General features: G+C 39.0%; 2 long non-coding RNA genes across 9 annotated transcripts in view; one reads left to right on the top strand and one right to left on the bottom strand.

The window, feature by feature from the left end:
- LOC137487507 (uncharacterized) overlaps nucleotides 1-20,090 on the top strand; it is a 255,307-nt gene that overhangs the window by 166,051 nt on the left and 69,166 nt on the right. For 6 of the 8 annotated variants that reach the window (XR_012390167.1, XR_012390165.1, XR_012390169.1 and 3 more), the window contains one exon: nucleotides 18,609-18,707. This is a non-coding gene — a long non-coding RNA (uncharacterized lncRNA). Of the gene's footprint in view, nucleotides 1-1,477; nucleotides 5,133-9,598; nucleotides 10,505-18,608; nucleotides 18,708-20,090 lie in introns of those variants that run through there. The other 2 variants (XR_012390172.1, XR_012390164.1) reach the window with 2 other exon arrangements.
- LOC141377670 (uncharacterized) lies at nucleotides 1,472-18,620 on the bottom strand. The gene is made up of 3 exons (XR_012390175.1): nucleotides 18,387-18,620; nucleotides 16,128-16,183; nucleotides 1,472-2,306 (listed from the first exon to the last, which is right to left on the bottom strand). It is a non-coding gene; the product is annotated as an uncharacterized lncRNA (long non-coding RNA).

Genomic DNA, 20,090 nt, shown 5'->3' with positions numbered 1-20,090 from the left:
AACAGTAGGAAATCCCCTTCCCGTTGCACACAGTAAATCTCCAGAAAAAAACCCCAGACGCAAGTGGACAGCGGCCAAGAAATGTGCCACAAGCTTAAAATGCTGTATTATTATTTATTAGTGTGTAATTGTTACAAGTATATAAAATAATGATGAGAATAATAATAAAATCAGTTAATTAAGCATTCAAAAAGACCTATTTTAATGCTTTAATATTTGATTATTAAAAATGTGTTTGTTTTGTTTTTTAAGGGAATGTGCAAGTGAACAGGCAGGATTAATAAGATATATTTGTTCAAATAATTAGGAAAAAAATAATATATTTATATATTAACTTTTAGTTATCATGAGAGGGGGAAAACCCTGCAAACAGAATTAAACTAAACTCAAGTTCTTATGTTGTTGTTTTGGTTATTGTGCATTTTTTTAATTAGTTTGACTATTATCTTACGGTATTATTTCTAATATAACATACAATGCACCTTTTTAAAATATGGTTTATGGTGCAGTAAAATAAAATAAATGTTACCATATAAAACGAATTGTATGCGCAACACTGGCACAAACAAGATTAAGATGTATTGTTTATATCAGTTATATAAATGAAGTAGTTTTTTTAGAACTTTTAATTTATAATTTTATCTGTAATATAAAGTACACAGTTAAAACATATTTTAATTATACATTTTGTAAGTTGGAAATTGATTATTGTTAAGTTATTTAAATAGTTATGTTAATAAACCTGTTTATCTGTATATAATATATTAAAATATAATATAATTAATACAATATAATATAATATAATATAATATAATGTACAAATAACAAATAATATATATATATATATATATATATATATATATATATATATATATATATATATATATATATATATATATATATATATGATATAAATGATGTTTAAAAGAGCAAAGAAATTGTCATAGTTATTTTAATATTTTTTCCTCTGGAGAAAGTCTTTTTTGTTTTATTTTGACTAGAATAAAAGCAGTTTTTAATTTTTTAAACACCATTTTAAGGACAACATTATTAACCCCTTTAGTCTAATTTTTGTTTCGATAGTCTACAGAACAAACCATGTATTTAAATGTCACTTTATGTATAAAAGTGTGTTGAAAAATATCTAGTAAAATATTATTTACTGTCATTATGGAAAAAGATAAAATAAATCAGTTATTAGAAATGAGTTATTTAAACTATTATGCTTAGAAATGTGTTGAAAAAAATCTCTCCATTCAACAAAAAACGGGGGAAAAATAAACAGGGAGGCTAATAATTCAGGGAGGGTAATAATTCTGACTTCAACTATACCATCTATACTATATATACACACACACACACACACACATACACACACACACATACATACATACATACATACATGCATACATACAGTGGGGGAAATAAGTTTTGAACATGACACCATTTTATTTTTGTTGTCATTTTATTTCTAAAGGTGCTGATGACTTGAAATTTTCACCAGATGTTGGAAACAACCAAAGAAATCCATAAATGCAAAGAAAACAAATCTAATTAATTTACAAATTAAAAACCCAGACAGCAGCTGAAATCTCTCAGTAGTTTTTCAGCAACCCTCTGCCCTACGTCATTGCAAATTAATAGTTTCTGCTTCAGTCCAACATCTACATAAACCAGGGTGGACATTTCAGCAAGACAATGATTCAAAACACAGCCAAGGAAACTCTCAAATGCTTTCAGAGAAAGAAAATCAAGCTGTAGAATGGCCCACCAATCACCTGATGTGAATCCAATAGAAAATACAAAATAAAGATCAGATTTAATAGACGAGACCCACAGAACCATCAAGATTTTTACACTCTGTTGACGTCTGTGAAAAACTCACATGCAATGCATGTGACTTATGAGAGGTGTCTTTAAGCTGCCATCCCCAATACATATATGTCAATTTATAAAGTTAAAGCATGTTTGTGTACGCCGTGCACTGTTAACGTATATACAGACCTTTCCTGTTTAAAGTGTTGTGTTTGTGTTTTTAAAAGGAAACGTGATCAGAAAGGAAGACAAGAGTGAGGAATGTGCTCTTAAATGGCTCTAGAATGATGTATGAGGTGGTGTGTTAATTGTCCAGGCGTCCGAGGTGATAAGGAGGAAGTGTGTCCTTTCTCCCGCTCCCTCTGTTTTGTCACACACTGCTGTGTATTTATGGCATGAAGCAATTTTGCTGATGAAATATTTATGGCAGCCGCTCTCGGAGTAACATGGCCAGCCAGTCAATCACGAGGGTCCAGCACAATGATCATCTCCTGAGGGGGTGGAAAAAAGATGCCTATCAGTGTCTGCAAAACCATGCTTTATGAGTGTGTTTGTGTGTGAGAAAGAGAGAGAGAGAGAGTACTGCTTGAAGAGCTCAGAAATGAAAACATCTCTAATTTAAGAGAACGGTAACCTAATTTGAGGGAGGAATTTCCCCTGTTTATACAGCGTCAATACTGCCTTGGCTCATTTGCCTGGGCCGTTTGACTGAGGAGCGTTTACCCTGGATATTCTGAGCACAAAAGAAGGTCAGATACTAAATATAATCCAGGCTTGTGGCTCAAACAGGATCTGTCATTGAGATTTTGTATAACACTCTGTTTGAACCAGAGGCTTGACGCAAGAAGCTTTCGGTGTATTATCTGTCCACAAAGAAACAAATGCAACATTTGTTGTGAATGAAACGTTCATGTCATAAGATTACGTCAAGTGTGAATCTAGACCAGCTGGGATATTTTGAATGCGCTCCAAAACGATGACGACACCCTCATGAAATGAATCACTAATCATTTTTGACCACAGTTCACCATTGTGGAGATCAATGTTACATTCATATGTGCACATGACTTTAATGTTTTAAAGAGCCACTATTATACATTAAATAGTAAGGGTGTCACGATCCTCCAAATTCTCGATTCGATTACATTTTCGATTCTAAAGGCACGATTCGATTCGATTTTCGATTATGAATAATTAATTAATTAATGACCAATTAATTATTTGTAGCCTACCGTTTAAACTACCTGACCTGCATGGTCTTTGCTTTACCCATAAACAAATCATACAGTAAATGAATAAAGGCAAGATACACACATAATTACCACCTGTCAATCACTTTTTCTGCGGGACTCGTGAATAGGCAGTGATCTGTGTCGTTATAATAGCGTCGGTAAAAAAAGACGCACAACCAACAGGAACCAGCCAACAGTATCTGAGGTCTTCGCTAAAATGACTAAGTACAAGTGAGTGAAAGATTGAAGCAGTCCTCTGACTGCCTGGACCTGCTGTCTCGAGCGCATGGCTGTGTGCGTCTGTGTCTGTGTGGTCACGTGATGTGCATTTTCAGAGGTAATGAGGAAGGAGGGCTGCTCAGAAATGCTACACGCCACTGTGGATGTCAAATCGTTGTCGTTCTAAAATGCCATTTAAAAAGACAGTGTAAACAGGGCCTGAGTGTGAACTTTTGCGAGCGGATTTGCAGGGGGGGCAGGCGGAGGATCGCGATGCCGGTGTTGTCTATCGGACGAACCGTACATAATACGTACATAGCAGAGCTTGCAAAATTGTGTTTTTTTTTGTCGACAACATGAACGTTGTCAACATAACTCACTGGAAATCCAAAATGCTTACACACCGGTGACTTCATTGAAAGAGGAGAGGGTTTAAGTTCTGTCGACGGGTCTCCTGCTTCTGCAGTTTAACAAGCACTTCAACAAGCCTGTTTTTTACCGCTTGGCAAGCCAAGCTGACGTGACGGGGGCATGGCAGCATCGACGATTCTATTTTTTGATTCGATAATCGAAATTGAGCATAAATTTCAATCGATTTCGATTAAAAATCGAAATCGTAACACCCCTAATAAATAGGGTCATATTTTGGTTGTAAGGGTCTCCAACAACAGGCTGATATGCATGCAGGGTTAAAAAAACACACTCATTGTTTTATGATAAGCATTTATTTTTACCTAATTATCATAGTGATTCCCATATGAATCGTTCAGTGATCCATTTGTCTCCAAACCTCACCTTAGCGCGAAGCTAATCTGCGCTAATTGGACCAATGACAGCCTGTTGCGATTGGTCGACAGCGTTCAGCACAAGACAGAGTGAAATGCCCACCACGGCTTATCAATAATATTGAAGTAGTCAAAGTGCATAGTGTATGTGTGAGGATACCTGCCTGTTCCTGTTTTCCCAGGACTCTCCCGTATTTCAGACCCTAGCTCTAGCCATCCACCCATTTTGTTAGGAAAACACCCATAATTTCTTAAATTAGTTACTTAGTTAATTGGGTTAACTAGGCAGGTCAGGGTAATTAGCCAAGTTATTGTATAACGATGGTTTGTTCTGTAGACTATTGAAAAAAATTGCTTAAAGGGGCTAATAATATTGACCTTAAAATGGTTCATAAAAAATTCTAAACTGCTTTTATTCTAGCCAAAATAAAACAAATAAGACTTTCTCCAGAAGGAAAAATATTATCAGACATACTGTGAAAATGTTTCTTGCTCTGTTAGATAGTTTGGGAAACATTTAAAAAAGAAAAAAAAATTCAAAGGGGGGCAAATAATTCTGACTTCAACTGTATATTCGAGTCCTGATCAGGAGGTAACATCCCATTCCAATCGCGTCTGAAACTGTGTAATCGGGCTCGATTTCCGATTATGTGATCGGATCTGGACATCCCTAATCCAAATGTACACTGTATCCAAATAATCTAAACATAACAGTTTTGATCATTCTAAGAATATTCCAAAATGTATACGTTATGGGAATGTTAAGGGAAGGTTTTGAGAAACTAAAATTCTTGGTACACACACTGCAGAAATCAACCCGGGCTCATTGTGGAAACGTAGCCCCACGGACGTTTCTGCGGACCGCGAGATACGTCCCGGGAGGTACGTATTCGAGCGGTTTTTGTTTTCGCGAATCCGCGAGAGGCCGCTGTGGGGGCTTTTTCGCGTCTCGGGCGCCTCTCGGGAGCGTGTGCCGTTCGTGCCCGCACTGTTCTCGCATGAAAAGCCACCGGATCGGCTGACCCGGCCACCCTCCTCTTCCTCCCCTAAACCCAAGCGACGGTTTGCAAAAGCCGTCCAGAAAAAAAAAAAAGCAAAAACCCTCGTCTTCGATTTCGACAGCGTTTTCGGATCGCACCGCGTTCTCGCCCTTATTTTTCGGATTCTGTTTTTCATCTTACCTGATTTCTGGAACCGCTGTTCCCCGGACTCGATCCCGGTCGCCGTCCCCGCGGCTGGCTCCTCCTCCTCCAGGGCCTCCGCCGACACAATGCTGTGAGCTAAACAGACACACTGGTTGCATCGGGAAAGCCCTCCACTCGGAGGCGAGCCGTCGGCCGGCGAGCGCGAAGAGGAGGAGCGGAGCGGCACCACACCGCCCCGCAGCTTTCGCTAGAAAAAAACTAAACGCAGCCGTACGTACCTCCGGCCACGTAAATCGCGGTCTCCAGAAACGTCCGCGAGGCTACGTCTCCAGAATGAGCCTGGGTTGGCAGAAATAGTACTTGAAGCTTAGCCTGTGTGTTTGTGAAGTGTGTGTGTGAGCGAGAGAGATGGTGAAAGGGGTGGTTTTTAGTTCAGTTTTGATCATCGGTCCGTGGTAATGCCTCTAGCTTTTTTGACAGCGCCAAGACTCACAAACACGTTCTGGCTCAGAAAAAGTGAACACTTCTGCGGACGTTTAGGAGAGTAAAAGCGAGGCCTGGACTGCATCACAGCTCCTGTTGGAAGCTGTCTGTAAAGTCAAGAGCTCGGCCAACCCAAACTCCTCCGAAACAAGCAAGCGGATTGTGAGGCAAGGATAAAAAAACTCACATTCGTGGAATTTTCAAGCTCATATGTTCCCCGTTTCCACAATACCTGCTTTTCACACATCTTCTGTCGGTCCCCACCTGCGCAAACCACAGCCTCTGAGCTGACAGAGCTAAATAAACACACACACAGGGGCTGGTGAATGAACACACGGGCCAGTAATGGGTTTTAATTGATTTGTAAGGTGGCTGGATTGCAGCGCTGTTGCATTATTGATCAGACAGAGGCCCAATCGAGGGTTCCACACCGGATCGTTTGAACACGCTGATAAAAAAAAGGCCCAGGCAGTGAGCAGGAACTCCAGCTTCAGTATTTTTCCATCCTCTTCAGAGAGCATATCTAAAAAGCCTCGAACATACAGTTCCTTTGGAGACTGGCAGCTTTTATAGTGGCGTGTGAATGAGAAACTATAGAAAAGGGGGTGAAGGGAAGAGCTATACTGTAGTGTCTATGAATAGAAAGCCATTTTCAAAGCTTTTTGCAACTATGCAGCTTTTAAAGAATGCATTATCGACAGTACTTCATTGGTTCATTCATTTCAGTGCTTTGTTTATTTATTGTATTAATACACGTTGCGCCTTGTGCTACAAACAGCTTTTAGATTTACATTAATCATTTGACAATTGCTTTTATCTAAATGGATTCATGTTCTTAAGTGGTACAAAAGTAATTTAAAGTGGTCCTATTATGCTTTTACCTTCCATTAGTGCCTAATCTGCTAAAAGTTTCTGGTGCAGGTTGTGTTAGCAGTGTTACAACATGATGTTTCACATGATGTTGTGCACACAGTACACACAGTCAAACATACACTCATACACTAAGTCAGGTATACCTTCCTAGTACTGGGTTGGATCCCCTTTTGCCTTCAGAACTTAATCCTCTCTGCTCGGGGACTCGAATTGGTGGGGGTGGGGGAGGGGGTGGCTGGATGTGGCCAAAATTCCTTTAACGCAAATCATTTCACTCATTTCACTCATTTCACTCATTTTCTTGTCGGCTTAGTCCCTTTATTTCGCCACAGCGGAATGAACCGGCAACTTATTTAGCAAGTTTTTACGCAGCGGATGCCCTTCCAGCCGCAACCCATCTCTGGGAAACATCCACACACACATTCACACACAGGGCCGGCGCGTCCATAGAGGCGACCTAGGTGGCCGCCTAGGGCGGCAGAATAGAGAGGGCGGCGTCCCTGAAACTACCCTCGCCACCCGCGCCCACAGTTATATCTGCGTCTAGGGCGGCAGAATAGAGAGGGCGGCGTCCCCTAAACTACCCTCGCCACCTGCGCCTCGGGCGGTGTCCCCTAAACTACCCTCACCACCCGCACCTCAGTTATATCAGCGTCTAGGGTGGCAGAATAGAGAGAGTGGCGTCCCCTAAACTACCCTCACCACCAGCGCCCTCAGTTATATCCACGTCTAGAGAACCCCCCCTCCCCGGTTTCACTTTAGGTTTGAGGGCGGCGTGCCCGTCCTTTGCCTAGAGCGGCAGATCAGCTTGCTCCGGCCCTGTTCACACACTACAGACAATTTAGCCTACCCAATTCACCGCATGTCTTTGGACTGTGGGGGAAACCGGAGCACCCGGAGGAAAACCACGCGAACGCAGGGAGAACATGCAAACTCCACACAGAAACGCCAACTGAGCCAAGGCTCAAACCAGCGACCCAGTGATCTTCTTGCTGTGTGGTGTGCAGCACTACCTACTGCGCCACTGCTTCGCCCCACATTTCATATTAGGAATAACCAATAAAATTAAACAACAACTTTCTCTTTAGTTTCAATTCTAATGTTTGTATCACACAAAATCTGCAGAAACTCTAGTGTAGTCCGAGCCCTTCCTTCGAAGAATTGTCATTCTATTACGATCGCTGATTGGCTCCTGTACTAAAAGCCGGGGCTTCATTTGCCATATTGACTGTTACACTTTGCCCCATTCAATAGTATACAACTGACATGTCTTGTGTATTCTATAGTCTTTAATGTAGCTAAAAAAAGTAAAGAAAGTTGGGGAGTCACATAAGAAAGCAAAGAGCGGGGCAGGGCGGGGGTGCGTGTAGGAGAATCGGTAAAATGAGGTGTTGTAGAAGAACACAGCCGCAGATGCTTTTCCCATGTAGTTTGATTTTGAAAACACTATCGGTTGGATTTAGGGAAGAAGGTGTGTGGGTCAGTCGATATCAAGCTGATGTATTATAAACAATGACAAGCCGACTGGCTTGTCAAAAGAGAGTGAGGTTAATATTTGCAGAATTGCAAATATCTTTACAAACGAAAAGTAATTCAAATATTAAGGACATTTATTATATATATATATATATATATATATATATATATATATATATATATATATAGGATATAATAAGGATATACAGCCCATAGGATATAAATATAAAGGATTAAAACATTATAAAACATATTATTTTCTAGCCTACATAAAAAATAAATAAATAAATAAATAAATGCGTTCAAGCCTTCTCAGGGGGCTTTTTTCAATTTATTCATAACTATTTGCTTTTGTATAATGTTATTATTATTAGCAGTGTTATTTATTATATGCATATTTATATTTGTTTTATTAAACACAAGCTTAGATTTGCCCACCTGTCAGGTTTTAGACCATATAGGTCATAGCATGTGCATTTGGATATAACTTTGGATATAATAAGTTGTTTGAACACACTTCGTTATTATTGTTCCTTTATTCGTTTGCTGGAATTTAGAAATAGTTTTGAAACAAATGTTTGTGCTTAAAAAATTAAATTAATTATTTATAGGCTAATTGATGTGTGCGTACAAGATTTCACCACGAGAACGAAAGTGAAAGTAGATAATGAGGAGGCTTATCTCTCATTCTCGCGCTGCAGATGCTCTGTTTAACTGTTTTCTTGCTAGTGAAATGCTCAGTTTTTACACTTACAAAGTCCGTCATGTAAATAGCAAATGCGCTATGGCGCAACTCAACTGACTCTTATGCTGCGTTCACACCAGACGCGGCACGCGCGTCAAGCGCGAGTGATTTACATGTTAAGTCAATGCAAACGCGCGGATAGACATCCTGCGGCGTGATACTCGTGAATGGCATGGAGCGAATGACGCTAATTGCGCGAATGGCGCGTTGCGAATAGCGCGATAAGCATTGAACGTTTTGCACGTTTGACGCACTTAACGAGCGATTCGCGCGAATCTCTGAGTTCGAAAATCTGAACTTCAGCAGACATTCGCGCCGCGTTAACCAATCAGAAGCTTGCTCTTGTGGGGGCGTGATTTTGACGTAGAACCTGTTGATGGTGTCCCAGGGGAAATCCTCCAGGCGACAGCGACAACACATCTATAACTCATTAAGAAAATAAGCTTAACCCTTTAAGACCATGCGCCGCGGCGCAAAGCTGATTTTTTCATCCTTAAATTAGCAAAAGTGGATTTCGACACGCATTAATTGCTTTTGCGCTCTGCGCTTTACATTTTGCGCATGGATCATCAAAATAGAGCCCTTAGTCTCTCTCACACAGACACACACTGGTGTCAAATCCTTTCGGATACTTATGGAACATTCTGTGCTTCAGATATAACTTAGTTTAAGAGTTGAGCAAACTGTAAAAGAAATAACTTGTGTTTGAATGTGTGTGTATGTGTGGACTCGAATGCTGTGAGTGAGTGTGTGTGTGACAGAGAGAGAGAGGGAAGGACTGCTTGACTGCTCTAATCCCTTCATTCCCTTTGTTTGCCACTGCAGATAGAGTTCAGATGTTTCTTCTCATTTGTCTTGGAGCTGAGCATAATCTGTCTCTCAGGCTTTATTCTGCCTGTGGATCACAGAAGCGCCAGCTCCTCCTTCTCCAGCGCTGTCAGATCACCACAGCATGAAGTCAGTCTCTTACACAAGCCTCATCCCTGCTTAACTTTACCATCTCATCATCCTGCTGTCAATTAACACACCTGTTTTCCTCACTTACCCTCCCGGAGGACTATTTCATAGCTCAGATGTTGCTCCTGCTTTGGAAACACTTCTGTGGAAGATACTACTTAAACAGTTGCCTTTATACAGTACGGATGTAAAACAGCAGATCTTTATTGTCTGAATCCTATGAGAAATCCTGGAGATCTTGACAAATAATGGCTTTGATTGTTGGCTGTCTTGGTTAATCTGAGCACAGTTTGAGACACACGTGAGATTATGTTTTTTTTTTCTTTCTTTTTTTCTCAGGAGACTTAGAGAAAGGTTTACATTTGATCCCAATTTAATCTCGTCTGGGAACGACATCTGACACAAAAGGCCCGATTTGTAGTTTGTCTTAAGCTTTCAGGAGTTCAATCAAATATGATTAATTGGAGCTTTCGATGATTTTTGAGACATTATTTGAGAAATTCTTTCTTGATATCTATTGAATCTTATTTCCTGCATAAGGAAAGCCCAGTTTGATTGCGTAATAAAGATCTTGGAATAATAAATGTCCTGAAATTTGATTAGACAAAGGTCAATATCAGAACTTAAAATAGATTATTTCTGCCCTGCTTTCCTGGGAGACAAATGTTTTTTTTTTTTTTTTTGGCTTAATGAATTTTTTCTTAATTCATTTTAAGATCAATTTGGTCTCAGATATTTCTCCTCGACAGATTATCAAAGTCTGAATTAAAGTAGAAAAAAAATAAATAGACGGTAAACATGCTTTATATATATATATATATATATATATATATATATATATATATATATATATATATATATATATATATATATATATATATATATATATATATATATATATATATATATATATATATACACATGACTGAGTACATGACTGTTGGGCAAATTCTTCAGCAGGATAGTGCTCCTTCTCATACTTTAGCCTCCATTTCAAAGTTCCTAAAAGCAAGGAAGGTGCTCCAGAATTGACCAGCCCAGTCATTAGATATGAACATTATTAAGCATGTCTGGGGTAAGATGAAGGAGGAGGTATTAAGATGAATCCAAAGAATCTTGATTAACTCTGGGACTGCTGCAAGAACACTTTCTTTGGATAGAAGACAAGACTTTTATCAGGTAGTGAAAGTGTGTGTGTGTGTATGTGTGTATGTGTGTGTGTGTGTGTGTGTGCGTGTGTGTGTGTGTGTGTGTGTGTGTGTGAGTTTTATATATACTCTAAGTAACAAAAGTGTATCATAATAGATTACCCTTAATAAATTAGCAGTTTTTTTCATATCACAATGTTCTTGAATAATAAATTTATACCCTTTTCAGACCATTTGAGTCACATGTTTAGTCATTTTTAGCTTAATTCTTTTTGTACTTTAACAGATTTGTACAGTATAGGTGTTAGAAGATCAAAAGCACTTTGGAGAATATTCATAAAAAAAGACATCAGAAGTAGACAAACCTATTTTTAACCCCTTCAAGTTATTTAGTTTATTGAGATTTTTTGTAGATTTTAGCAGTTTAACAGATTTTTACAGTACAAGTTCAGATTTTCAAAAGCATCTCGACACATTGTATTTATAAATTGAAACAGGTCAGGAGAAAACAAACCCATTTTTAAACCCCTTTGCTTTGTATATTGAGATTTTTATAGATTTTAGTTTAGCTTTTAGTAGTTTAACAGGTTTTTATAGTACGTGTGTTAGAAATATTAATTACTGAGTTTTCAGATTGTCAAATGCACCTTGACAATTTGGAAAAAGAATAATAAAAAAAACGACTGGAAAAAAAAACTTTTTTAACTCATTTGAGTTTGTTTATTGAGACTTTTTGTAGATTTTAGTTAAAGTTTTAGTAGTTTAACCGAATTTTACAGTACATGTGTTTAAAAAATTAAATATTGACATTTCACATTGTCAAATGCACCTTAGCAAATTGTAAATATAATATTTAAAAAATCGACAGGAGAAAATAACCCCATTTTAAACCCATTTGCACCTGTTTGAGATTTTTTGTAGATTTGAGTTAAATTTTTATGTAGTTTAACAGAATTGTACAGTACATTCATTCATTTTCTTGTCGGCTTAGTCCGTTTATTAATCCGGGGTCGCCAGAGTGGAATGAACCGCCAACTTATCCAGCAAGTTTTTACACAGCGGATGCCCTTCCAGCGGCAACCCATCTCTGGGAAATGTACATGTACAAGTACATGTGTCAGAAAAATAAAATATTGAGATTTCAGATTGTCAAATGCACCTTAGCAAATTGGAAAATATACAAATAAAAAAGAAACGACAAGAGAAAAGACCCCATTTTTTAACCCATTTGAATAAAATTTTAGGAAGTTTAGCAGATTTTTTCATTGAGATGTCCTATTCTCAAATGCACCTTGACAAATCTGAATTTAGGAAAAATGACAGGAGAGAAAGCTGCGAGTTCCAGGAAACTCCTCCATCCTCCAAAACTTCTCCACCTGTCACTAAAGACTGAAAACTCTCCCTTAAGTCCCAGTGTGGAGTCATTCTCTCTGAGACTCTTTCTACCTCACAGGCCTTTAGCTCCTCGCAGGAGCCACAGGAACCGCGAGAGGCATAAACCTCGACATTGATTAGATGAGTCTGTGCGGCGGAGAGGAGATTGTTTCCTGATGGGCGGCAGAATCAACCAGGAGGGGCCTTGCAAAACCAGGGACACAGCAGCATCCTGAGCTGCCCTTTGATGTGCCTGATGAATGCCGATCTACAGGGAGCCCGAGATAGAGAGAGAGAGAGATCTACCTGCTGGGGATCTCTAAAGGATTGATTCCCTGTCGCTGCTGCCTGGATGCTCGGAAAGAAAAAGGAAAAGCAATAGAGAGAAAAAAAAGTGAGCTTAAAAGAACCAATAAAGACCGGGCCACTTAGCGCAGTTCACCGCTGTGCTCCGGCTTCTAGAAAATTCACCCTTTCTGTTGGTGTCACCAGGTGAACGGAGAGCCCGCTGGGAGCCGCGGACATGTAAAGGAGCCTGTCAACGCCGCGCAATTACAAAAGCAGGGATTTGTATTGAGCGGATGGCGGTGGTCTTGTATTTGTTTTTCTGAAAGATATCACTTATCTGTCCATGTGTAGAGGGGAACGGCAAGTGGAGGTCAGGACACTTGAGTGGAGGTCAAGCTCTCTGGGTTGAAAAAAAAGGTCCTCATACTGTACACAGTGCTCACAAATCTCTCATTTAAATAAACATTTTACATAGGAAGCTTTACAATATTATATTTGCGTATATACACTACCTGACAAAAGTCTTGTCATCGACCCCAGTTGTAAGGGCACCAAATAATAGCTTAGCCTCTAGTTCAGGGGTCACCAATCCTGGTCCTGGAGGGCCGGTGTCCCTGCAGGGTTTAGCTCCATCTTGCCTCAACACACCTGTCTGGATGTTTTAAGTATACCTAGTAAGACCTCGATTAGCTTGTTCAGGTGTGTTTGATTAGTGTTGGAGCTAAAATGTGCAGGACACCGACCCTCCAGGAACAAGTTTGGTGACCACTGCTCTAGTTGATCTTTTGGAAAAGTGGCAGAAGGTTGATTTTTCTGATGAACCATCACAGATGCTGCAGAAGACCTATTAGAACCCGCATAGACCCAAGATTCTTGTAAAAATCAGTCGAGTTTGGTGAAGGAAAAATCATGGTTTGGAGTTAGATTCAGTATGGGGGCATGCAAGAGATCTGCAGAGTGGATGGCAACATCAACAGCCTGAGGTATCAAGAGCTGTGTGCTGCCCATTACATTGCAAACCAAAGGAGAGGGCAAATTTTTCAGCAGGATAGCGCTCCTTCTCATACTTCAGCCTCCACATCAAAGCTCCTGAAAGCAAAGAAGGTCAAGATGCTCTAGAATTGGCCAGCCCAGTCACCAGACATGAACAACATTGAGCATGTCTGGGGTAAGATGGAGGAGGCATTGAAGATGAATCTAAAGAGTCTTGATGAATTCTGGGAGTCCTGCAAAAACACTTTCTTTGCCGTTCCAGATGACTTCATTAATCAGTGATTTGAGTCGTTGCAGAGATGTATGGATGCAGTCCTCTAAGCTCATGGGAGTCAGACACAATATTAATTATTTTTTTCACAGCACCATGGCTTTATATTCTATACTGGACATTATTTCTCGGAAGTGATAAGAATTTTGTCTAAGCAAGTCAGACCTTACTGTCCTAATTAAATCTATAAAAATCAAGGCATGATTATATTTTATTTTGGTAAAATAAGCATAATCTAGAGGCCCTTGCCTTTCATATAAGCCTCTTCTGATACTAAATGACCAACTAGAAGTCAAGTTACTATTTGTTGTTCTTAAAACTTAGAACGGTGACAAGGTTTTTGTCAGGTAGTGTAAATTTGATTTGTCAGTACTGAAGTCAAAATCTAGCAAAGACACTTATGATAATAGTCCAAAATTAGTAAACCCAAGTTTAAATGTTAGGGGAAAATATTGAATTAAAAGAGCAAAATTCATTAGTTTATAAAATATAATGACTAAATAATTATTTTAATAATTATATTTGTTTAATAAATCTGTTTTGTTTAAATGCACTAAAATGACCAATATTCAATGAGAAGTAGATGCAGATTATTTTCAAAATGTGGTGTATTTATATATGTTGAGCACTGTACGTGGTCAAAACACACAATGAAAGCACAGTGCTGTGAATAATCCTCAGACGAATATATATATATATATATATATATATATATATATATATATATATATATATATATATATATATATATATATATATTTCAGTATCACAGGCATCTTTACTAGCATTTATTTATATGCTGGTGTTTTTAATAACCTCTCTTTCAGTGACTCTCTTTGTCTGCTTCTGCTCACGCTTCTGTCTCCATCTGTTGGTCACTTTTTGCATCTATTCAGCTGAAATGGTAATTCACCAGGTGACCTAAACTGATTCTGTAGTCTTTTTTAATTTATTTTTTTCTTAACCCCATTATTTTCTTTAAACAAGGTTAAATTTAGTACAGCTTAAATTTAGATTGAATATTTGATTGCTGTTTGTTTTGATACTTAACTTTTAGACATTATTCCAACTGTAAGTAGCCCACCATTGCAGCTACACTAAAAATGTGATCAGTAGACTTTAAATAAAAAAGAGATCTTAAACCCGTTGCTACTGAAGCGATTAGTTGATTTTTTAAAACAAAAATAGAGACTAAACCTGTTGATTCAAAAGTGATTAGTTGACTTTACTTAGAGAGTAAACCCATTGCTATACCGGAGTGAAAAAAGCGATTAAAAAAACGATTAGTTTACTTAACTTAGTAAAGTAAACTAAATGCTACCGGAGTGACTGACCTAAAAAAAGAGAGTTAACCTGTTGATTCTGAAGCGATTAGTTGATTTTACTTTAAAATAAGGGAGTAAACCCATTGCTACTGGAACAATTAATATTAAAAAAAGAGTAAACCTGTTGATTCTGAAGCGATTAGTTGATAGTAAACCCATAGCTACTGGAACAATTGACATTAAAAGAGAGGAAACCCATTGCCACCAGAACGATTGACGTAAAAAAAAAAAAAAGAGTTAACCTGTTGATTCTAAAGCGATTATTGGACTTTACTTTTAAAAAAGGGAGTAAACCCATTGCTACTGGAACAATTGACATTTAAAGAGAGTAAACCCATTGCCATGCATCAGAACGATTGACGTTTACAAAAAGAGAGTAAACCTGTTGATTCTGAAGCGATTAGTTGACTGCCTTTTTAAAAAAGCGATTTGTTGACTTTAAAAAAAGAAAGTAAACCCATTGACACCGGAACGATTAACAATTTTTTTTTGTTAAATAAAAAGTATAGTATTCAGCTATATTTTGCATGTTTTCACACATTTAAAATGTGTGGCTAAGAAATAATTAACTGTTTATTTGTGGTGTGGTCAAAGATAAAATGGGTAAATCCTTCCATTTTGGGCTCTGAAAATTTTTTAGAATCTCTTTCTTAACGTCAATCGTTCAACAGAAAACTTACAAAGATTTGGAACTACTTTACAGTGACGTAACGGTAGGTAATTTTTCATTTTTGGGTGAACTATCCCTACAGGTTTTTATTAGGATATGTAGTTGGATAAGGTAGATGTTTACCTCCAATCTAAGAATGATTCATTGTAACAAAAAAAAAAATGTTATATTGATTACTTAAATCTCTGGCTAAACTTGAATCATTATTTGTTTTAAAAAAAATAATGTCCCTTGAGCTTTAGTTTCTCAATAGCATGCATAGAAATGTAACACCATGCACCAACTTTAGCATTAAACTTTGTCAGTTCTGGCACGTCTGCAGACATACCTGCTGTTGAATTGAATATTCACACCTCCTGCTAGCAGTCTTCAGTTCCACATATCCTGCAGGTGAAAACATGTAGTTTATATATTGCATGAACATGTGGGGCCGAGAAACCTTTCATGGAGCAAAACATGAAAAATCCCCTCAGAGGGAGAAAAAACTGGGATCAAGGCCACTGTTCTTACATGCAGGTCATGGAGCGCCATAAGGAGAATGGAATCTCACTAGCAGAGAGAGGGAGGTAGTGAATGATTCGAGAGAGAAAGAGCGAGAGAGATCTTATGCTCTAATAACTAAGGCACATCAGGCTCAATGCTGAAAGCCTAGTATGTTGATTGAGGTGGACAGGTAGTTTCAAGGCCTCTGATAAGAACCTGTGTTCCCTGAAGGTAAAAATAGCATGTCTGTGCGAGTGGGTGAGCGAGCGAGAGAAAGAGAGAGAGAGATTTCACAAATTGTTATAACACTTGTTATAACATTGTTATAACTCAGGCCCCATTTATACTAGTGCATTTTAGTTTTAAAACAGCGTTCTAGATCAAAAACGATCCACGTCCACATTAGCGTTTCACCTAGCATTTCTGAACATATCTCAGTCCACACTATGCCACCAAAAACGTATATTACGTGACCATTCGCGCACTCTGGGCATGCGCATTCTAGTATAAACAGGAAGCGTGTGTCTCGCTTGGCATTTGGTTATTGTTAGTCAACAAACGCCGGTTAAACATTGAACGCAGTGGCAAAGAAAGCAAGAGAGGTATTTTTGTGGACAGACGACGAGGTCGAGTTGGTACTAAACGTAACAAACGAATAACTGCACAATGGTGCCTAAAACAGACAAAAGTGCAAACAACGCTCCCATTTCTCTGCCCATGTTGTTGTTTACAGTGAAGGCTGATCTGCTGTCTTCCGGTAGCATTAAAGCCATGTGTTATAGTCATGTGATTGGGGCTTGACGAATAAGGGAAGGATACGCAATGAAACAAAAGCCCCAATCAGGTAGCGAATTCAGCAGCCCCGCCTCCGTTTTCAGATGTCTCAGATTTCCCCCATCCACACTGAGACAGAGCAGCAGCATTTCAGAATGATAACGGCCTCTCCAGCATTTCCAAAACACTTCGTTTTCGGCGCCTGAAAACTCTGGCGTAGTGTGGATGGATGGCGTAACCGTAGCAAAACTTATGCTTTTCAAACTAAAACGCTATATTTAGGACGTTTCAGACTCCTTTAGCAAACAAATTTTCAAAAAAACGACTAGCGACAAATTTATTAACTTTTTTGATGTTGTTCACTTTCATATGTCCATACTGCACCATATCTACTCTTCTTTACGAGTTGGGGGTGATGTGTGACATATTAAGCAATCTAGCGACATTTACGTACTTTTCGGGCTGAGCTTAGCGCCTTTTCATTGAAAATAACTGGCAACACTGTTTGGCGAGGGCGACGCAGTGGCGCAGTATGTAGTGCTGTCGCCTCACAGCAAGAAGGTTGCTGGATCGCTGGTTCGAACCTCGGCTTGGCTCAGTTGGCGTTTATGTGCATGTTCTCCCTGCGATCGCGTGGGTTTCCTCCGGGTGCTCGGTTTCCCCCACAGTCCAAAGACATGCGGTACAGGTGAATTGGATAGGCTAAATTGTCTGTAGTGTATGAATGATTGTGTGGATGTTTCCCAGAGATAGGTTGCGGCTGGAAGGGCATCCGCTGCGTAAAAATGTGCTAGATGAGTTGGCGGTTCATTCCGCTGTGGCGACCCCAGATTAATAAAGGGACTAAGCCGACAAGAAAATGAACGAATGAATGACTGTTTAGCGATCAACAGAGCATCAATGTATGAATGTCAAATGGACGTCAAGGTTTTGACATCAAATCGATTAGCGTTTGTGGCATTTTTTGAATTCCTTGTCAATTTTGAAGTAGTTTTGACTGTAAGGTTTCCCCTGGAATTTTAATATTTAGATAGTTCAAACTTACTTAGATCAGTCCAAATCAAACACCACTATAGGTTCCATTTGATTAGTGATGTTCTCTTAGAAGGCAGCATCTTTTTTAGACACTATACAATCCTCAGTTTGATTTTATGGCTTACTGTTGAACTAAATCCTCCTTCAGCTGGAGATCTCTGGGTTTATTTTGATCAAACCTCATGAGAAATACTTTATAACTTGTTATTCCTTCAGGAAAGTAGCAAAAATGTGCTAGAATAAGCGATCGGCTCTGTAAAGCAAACATCCACCCCATCATTCACAACTCATTCACCTTCTCTGAGCTGTGAAATGCATCCTCAACCTAAAAGGACAACAAAAAATCTTCTTTTGTCCTTTTCAACCTGTAAAAGCCGTAACCCATGTCATTCCTCCGGCTCTCCTTCACTCAGTTGTGCTCTAAGGAGCTTTTCCGTCTGAATGGTTTGTATTTTTCTTTTAATAAAATGCAGTCAGCGGACAGCTCCACTGCCAACCTCAATGCATCTCTCAACAGGCTCTGAGTCACATGGCGCTTCTAAAAGGACTTCTGATTGGCTCCTGGTTGTTTCCATGGGTACGGGTTTTGGTGCACCTTGCTGGGACAATGTAAACAGTGAGTAGATACTGCTTTCAAATCCTGTCCCTCCTTTTAATGGCTGTGATAACGAGAGGATACACTCCAAACAATATCTAATATAATATATATATATATTGTGCTGCTTGTTCAAATTAATTATTTAAAGTGAGCTGAACAACACAATTCTTGAGATTTTTTTGGGGAGAGGACAACTTAATGGTTTTGTCAAATAGTTTTTGTTCAAACCATTAAAATTTGTTAGCTCAACTTAATCCATTTGTCTTGGGACAACATCAGGGCTTGACATTAACTTTTTTGATCACCAGGCACTGTGGCTAGTAGATTTCCAACATTACTAGCCACTTGCCATTTTTACTAGCCACAGTTTTCTTGTTGGGAAAATATATTTTATATGCATAAATTTGACTTTGACGTGCTAAAATTACTTGATTTAGATGTTGTGTTAAGTCCACATGCCTTCTTATTCATGTAACTTTAGCTTACTCAGTGTGCATGAGCAAATGGGTTGTGTCACAACCAAATGGGTTGTGTGTTTGTGTGCGTGCTTTTGTGACATATCAGGACAAATCTGTAAAATGACATGGGTATGACACAGGTATTACAAAAAGGAGGTGAACTATGAGGACATTAGTGACGTCCTCATTTCTCAAAATGCTTATAAATCCTACAGAATGAGTTTAATCAGAGAGTAAAGCTGCACACAGTCTCCTGTGATGGTTGGGTTTAGGGGTGGGGTGAGGGGAATATAATATACGGTTTGGACTGTATAAAATGAATGAAAACCTATGTAATGTCCCCACTTTTCACAAAAACAAACATGTGTGTGTGTGCGTGCATGTCTTGAGCTCCACTGAGCTGCTGTTGAGTGTTGAGTGAGAGAGAGCCATGCCATTTATAACTCATTATGATAAACTGCTAAAAATATCAGAGCTGTGAGCGACTCTCTCTCTCGTTCTCTCATTTTTTCTCTTCTAATATTAGTGAGTGAGACCAGTTCTTTAACAGAAACCACAGGAATGTCTCTTGTACAAAAGGCTGTGACATAATTTGCATATTTACATTATGCATTAAAACATAAATAGTGGCGACGCAGTAGGTAGTGCTGTCACAGCAAGAAGGTCGCTGGTTCGAGCCTTGGCTGGGTCAGTTGGCGTTTCTTTGTGGAGTTTGCATGTTCTCCCTATGTTTGTGTGGGTTTCCTTCGCGTGCTCCAGATTCCCCCACTGTCCAAAAACACGCACTATAGGTGAATTGTATAAATTAAATTGGCAGTAGTTTATATGTGTGAATGTGAGTGCGTATGGGTGTTTCCCAGTACTGGGTTGCAGCTGGATGGGCATCCACTGCGTAAAACACATGCTGGATAAGTTGTTGGTTCATTCCCCTGTGGCGACCCCT

Source organism: Danio rerio, chromosome 14 (genome assembly GCF_049306965.1).
Source record: "Danio rerio strain Tuebingen ecotype United States chromosome 14, GRCz12tu, whole genome shotgun sequence".
Classification (NCBI taxonomy): Eukaryota; Metazoa; Chordata; class Actinopteri; order Cypriniformes; family Danionidae; genus Danio; species Danio rerio.
This window is presented reverse-complemented; position numbering and strand designations above follow the sequence as displayed.